The following is a 6,000-nucleotide window of genomic DNA, read 5'->3' as shown; positions in this document are numbered from 1 at the left end:
GGGGTAGAATTAGTCTACTAATCTGTAAGAGGCAAAAATAGTTGCCTATATTGAAATGCATTTAGGCTGAAGATTTAGCCAGTTTTTAATTTGTGCATTTACCCAATCCGTCCATGGGGTTGTTGGGTGGCACAGTTGCTGAATACTCAGGCTACCTCGTCATGTCTGAACCTCGTACTGCTTTCTTCCACCACCCTACACTTCCTGTCTCTCTATTTCAATTTTGCATTATATCATCACCGCTTTCCCCCATCATCACAATTGCTTTTTTTTATGTCTCTTTTTCCTTCTTTCTCCCTTTTCAGCTTTTCTTTCTCATGTTCTCCGTGAAGTCTGATAACGAAAAATAAATCACGGTCCCTGGTGTGAGGATGCTCATTACCGGTCGCCACCTCCACTAAATAAGCACTGGATTTAGCAGTGACACATCCAGTTGTTATTGGGAAAATTCGCTCTCTTGCTCCTGGGGATAGGTATCCACGGTGTTGCTGATGGATTGGAGGTGGAGATTCAATTGACTATGAGGGCTAGTCTTATCCTTGGAGAGAGGATGTGTGTATGCATATACATGTGCTCTTGGTGTGTAACAGTACCTCTTGGGACTTGCAGTACGTCTTTTTGTACAAGTTTTCACTGGGAAGATGGGAAATCACAGTACAACATTTTACTGGGAAGATGGGAAATCACATGAGTATCTCATGTAGTGTGCTTGAGGTAGGCCGCTCCTCACCAATGAGGTCCAATACATTTTGGAATGTGTCTTGAGGTTGTTTACGTTTTCGTTGGCGTGGGACTTGTAATTATAGCTTGTTTGTGCCTTTTGGGGCAGGGCTTTGCCTTTTTTGCGTATGATTTGTCCCTTTCTCTGAGTCAGGGCTGTAGCCAGGAGCATATTTTTCGGGGGCTTGGCCCCCGATAATAAAGACAACATAAAACAAGTAAACAAACCATTCAGAGGTTGTGTTGGCCTGGGTCATAAGTTCAGGATGTTATGAAAAAAAATGCTGCCAGTGTGCTTAAATATTCATGCTCACATAATGTAATTTTCTACTTTTATTAGGGTATTATAATCCCTTGGATATTGATTGAACTAATGAATAGCCTTTTATAGCACACGGTCAAAAAATGAACCCAATATAATTTAGTATAATTTACATCCAAAACGTAGGGCGCTTTTGGGGGTTTCTCGATTTGGCACTTGACCAAACGTGTGATTCAGGGAGTTACTTATATTATAATGTATGAGAATGAGTAATATAAAATGCTAAAATAACAGGAGCAGAGGGCATAATTTAAATGACAATGTCCTGCTTTCTCTTTGCATCACACAATCATGGTTTATTTCATGTGGTTTCATTTTAAAACCAAAAACTATACTGTACTGTGTACGACACCTCATTTTTTCAGTGATCCTGCTATGTAGAAAATTGAGAACTATCAAAAATCCAGCTTGCTCCAAGAGCAATTATAGATATTCTTAGAGCACTAATAGACTATTTTGTAAGTTTACGCCGTTTTTGCATCAAAAAGTGGCGCAAATGCGGTGCTAAAAAAGTATAAATCTGGGCCTCAGAGCCTTGATGTCAGCTATGACAGCAGCAGTTCCCTGGTCTCACCATTACTTGAAACTGGTGCTTTATCTTCTCTTGGACAAATGGTCTCTGGTGTGTTGGGGTTAAAGGCATCGATCCTAGAGTCAGAAGAAATAAGGGATCAGTAGAGGTTGTGGTTGTATTAAAAAGAAATCTTGAAAGTGGCATATGCCTTCATTTCCTAAAGGTGGTAACATGAGATGCAAGTACATGGGGTTGAGGAGGCACTCTTGAAGTGTTGGAAGAAAAATAAGAATAGACAAAGAAAGGTTAAACTCCTCATATTCCTTACACTCCAGGGATATAAATTGTGCTGGTGGACGGACTGTGCTACAATCTGCCTACATCAATCTCTTATCACCTGAGCAAAAAAAGCCTTTCAGGGGGTAGTGAAGAGGTTCAGGAGGCCATTCTTGGACCTTGGCCTTGCAAAATGAGATTCTTCTCCCTCAGTTTTGCTCAGCAACAAGGCCTTCGGTGTATGGGCAGTAGATGCTATGTCATTCCAGTAGCCAGCAGGACTGCTATATACATTTCCTCCAATACCTCTCCTTCAAAGAGTTTTGCAGAAAGTTTGAAGTAAGCAGGTTCAGGGGAATCTGACTGCGTCTTTTTCTTTTATTGAGCCGGTTGGCATAAGGCTAGTACTTCCACCTTTCGCTTCATTCTTCACCCATTCCTGTGCTGTCACCTAAACAGCTGACAATTTTAATTCACAGAAATTGGAGGTTGAACAGCAGGTTATACAAAACTTTGTTTTTTCAAAAGAAGTAGTTGATATTTAAGAGGGTAACAAACCATAAACTCTGCAAAAATATGCTACGCGTTGGAGAAATTATGGAAAGTGGTTCCAAAGGAAAGGAGTTTGTTGAATGTCTTGTCACCAGTTGATTACCTTAGATTTTTTGCATGATTGTGTTGGGGTTGTCCTGCCGACACCATCAGCGCAGTGAGCAGAGATTAAGGCCTATAGAGAGCCAGCTGGCACTAATAATAGAATTATGCATATGGTTGTCAAACCTTTAACACGTTTTCTGTTAAAGAAACCAGTAGTTCATTCTACTACAGCTACATGAGATTTACCCATTGTGCTTAAGGGCTTTCGGGAAAAGCCATTTGAAATGAGTATCAGCTAAGGTGGCTTTTTTGGTAGAAATAATTTCTGGCAAACAATTGGGTAAACTTGGGCTGTTGGTTATTATTTATCTATGTCCAATATTCCTGGCTGGCAGAGCAGTATAAAGATCTAACCCTCCATTCAAACCTCAGGTTCAGAAGTAATTTCATTATTCCTAAAATATTGTTTTACCAATGGTAGTTGAAGCTGCGGGTTTGCTACTTCCTGATCCTTGGATGCAATGAGAGCTTTGATATTTTATCCGACTAGAATAAAGGAGTTTCACTCATCAAATGCTTTGTTTGGCGTCCCTGTGGTAGCAAGAAAAAGTAAAAAAAGGTTGCCACAGCAACTTCGAATGGGTGGATGAAACAGGCTATCACTCAATCTTATGTTTCTGGTGGGTGTGATGTTCCGGAACGTCTATAAGGCCAGTGTCCACATCTTGGGTGGAGTCTGCGGGCTGTCTCTAAAATAAATATTTAGAGCTGCTAATTTGTTCACTCCTAAAGCTTTTGTGGCACATTATAGATTGGGTGTTAGTGTTAAGGATTCCTTACATTTTGCCACACGGCTTTTTAGGGGAACAATGAAGTAATTGTTGTATATTTATTCTGTATTGGTTTGGTTTCTGATGTTTGTGTAATAAAGGCTCCATGAAAGTTTATCTGCATTTGGTAGCTTATGTACATCCTTAAACGTTAGGACAGGACAAGGAGCAGGGATGAAGATGTAAGGACTCCATTATTTAATCAGTAGTCTTCATTACTCTGAATCAGGAGCTCCTTGTCTCAATCAGGTTCCCAGTGCTCCCTCCCAAGCATGGCCAGCAGTGTGGCTTCAGGGTGGGTATTAGGAGTGTCACTCCCTCCTAATAAATGTATTTTTTTTATAGATAGGCGTATATTTATATATTTTTAGCGGAAAATGTGCACCATTTTTTGACGCCACAGCGGCGCAAACGTACAAAATAAAATTGTATCTTGTAAGTTTGCGCCGCTTTTGCATCAAATGCGGCGCTAAAAAAGTATAGTTATGGGCCATAGTTGGGTACAAGTGCTTCCAGTAGGGTACAGTGAGGAGTCTGCCGAATTTGAGCGGGAATTTTTACATACACACAGAGAAAAATGCACACACACTGTCTCCCATTTTACAAAATATTATGTTTTATTTCACTTAGTTCTTCTACCAATCCACACTCATCTCCCTCTCCACTTCCCCTTAGGCCCCTCTCATGCACCCCGCTTGTACTATAATGTATTTTAATATTATATGCCAGCTGATTGCTGGAAAATCCGAAGCTTCCCCCCCCCCAACCCGCCTGCTTACTGACCAACCTAAGTCCCTGAGCATGGCACTGAAAAACTGGCTTTTTAAGACAGAAAGTGAATTGGGGCAAGGAGGGACTTTAGGAGAGTCCTCAGAAAATGAAATAGGACTGGACTGCATGAGTCTACTCTTGTGAGGGCACAGGCAGGGAGGCAATTAGGACTGGGACAAGGAGCTTCTGATTAGGAATAAGGGGTAGCTGAGAGGCTGTATCTCTTTATTAAGCATAAGGCGTGGTTGCAGATGTTCTTTTCTATCCCCCAGTAGTGTAAGATCTATTTTTCATGTCTTTTGTCCATTGTCTGAGGCCTTCCAGTTTTGTGGACATGTCTCCAGGCGTCCCTTTCTTCATATACATTTTTTGCCAATGGTTGCTAGCAGTATTGGATAAATGAGTAACAACCATGATTTTGTGGTGAATAAATAGAATTGAAAACATTTCATTTCTGAAAATATGAGATTGTGAATCAAACATTACCAAGGTCTGTGGAAAAAGCTAGCAGTCTTCAGAGTGCATCAATCACTCTTGTTCTCCCCTTCAAATTACTTTCCTCTGCAATCCCTCTGTTAGACACTGTCCTCTTTCTCCCACCATCTTTCTGAATCCTTTACCTTCATATCTCATATGTAATCTCTTTCCTGTTCAGCATCGTCTTTTCACTCAGTCCTGCACAAACCTCCTTGTATCTCCTTCCCTTCACCATTCCCTATAATCCCAACACACCCACTCACCTGGAAGCATTGCATTTTCTTTTACTTTCACTCTGTCAGTATTTCAACAGCTGTGTACTGCTTTCACAATCTTTAGCTTAGAATCAGAATTACACTTGGCACATATGACCACTGTTCTTTGTAATCTGCAGAGAGGCCAAGGAATGGATGAACATGCATTATGACCACCTTTATGAAACATTGACAGGCACTGTGAGAAACCCGCAGTGTCTTCAGCCGCACCTCTGGGGCTCAGAATTATTATAAACACCCACCAACAACCTCAACTTGCACAGACACCTAGAGGTGAGTCAGTTCATAGCTCACACTATACAAGAGAAATATACTGTACAAAAACACTGCAGAAACACAACATCCTATAAAAAGCAATCATTGTTAGAGAATGCAAAATTAAAAGGAACTACATCTCTGACATGGATTACTTTAACGGTTGTAAGAGTCATTGTCCAGAAATGAATCAGTGTTTGTGCAAGCAAAGTAGTTTACACATGAATATGGGGCCCAACAGGGACCAGTGTCGACGTTAGTTTTTAATTACTGCCGGGTTTGAGATCCGGAGTGACTCACCCTACTTAAATCCCTGCCCGGAGTTCTCTGCATCAGATGCAGTTTAGTTAAGGGGCTGACTGCTCAGAATAGCTTTTATAATGGTCTCCAAGGGGTTTGTGTCAGTGATGACACTCCCTCTGAGATTTGGGAGAAGAGTCACTGCCATGGAGAGATATGCAGGCCTTAGACAGGCACTGTCAAACTCAGCTCTGAGAAGCTGTACACATGGGGCTTGTGATGAAGAAAATAGTAGTGGAGAGAGAAAAAGGCAGACAGAAAAGAAAAGAAGAAAAGTAGTGAAAAGACAAGGGAGGCACAAGACGAGAGGGAGAGAAGCAAACACAAAATGTAGAATCAACAAGCATTTACAATGAAATATGTCTCATGTTTGCTTGAGTTAGAGCTATTGGCATTGTAAATTACCAACTGGACTATTCTTGCCACATATATTGGTCAACTCTGCCTCATAATTTCGTCTTTTCCAGCAATATAATTCCAGTCGTCCTGCATATAACTAAAGCACGTCCATTTACCTTCTTCCTCTATCTGCAGAAAAAATGAAAACGTTGACATTTAGCATCTTAATTTAAATCTGCCATGCAAATTCTAATAGAATACTACTTTAAACACCCCAGAGTTGCTGACTGGCTAACACAATCCCCCCAACCCCCCACAAAAAAG

At 40.9% G+C, this 6,000-nt stretch overlaps 1 long non-coding RNA gene across 1 annotated transcript in view; it reads right to left on the bottom strand.

Moving 5' to 3' along the window:
- Positions 1-5,767: 5,767 nt before the first annotated feature.
- Positions 5,768-6,000, bottom strand: part of LOC138300887 (uncharacterized) — a 403,056-nt gene continuing 402,823 nt past the window's right edge. The window contains exon 3 of the long non-coding RNA XR_011205038.1: positions 5,768-5,865. This is a non-coding gene — a long non-coding RNA (uncharacterized lncRNA). The remainder of the gene's footprint in view (positions 5,866-6,000) is intronic.

The sequence above is a fragment of the Pleurodeles waltl genome, chromosome 6 (assembly GCF_031143425.1).
Source record: "Pleurodeles waltl isolate 20211129_DDA chromosome 6, aPleWal1.hap1.20221129, whole genome shotgun sequence".
Lineage (NCBI taxonomy): Eukaryota > Metazoa > Chordata > Amphibia > Caudata > Salamandridae > Pleurodeles > Pleurodeles waltl.
This window is presented reverse-complemented; position numbering and strand designations above follow the sequence as displayed.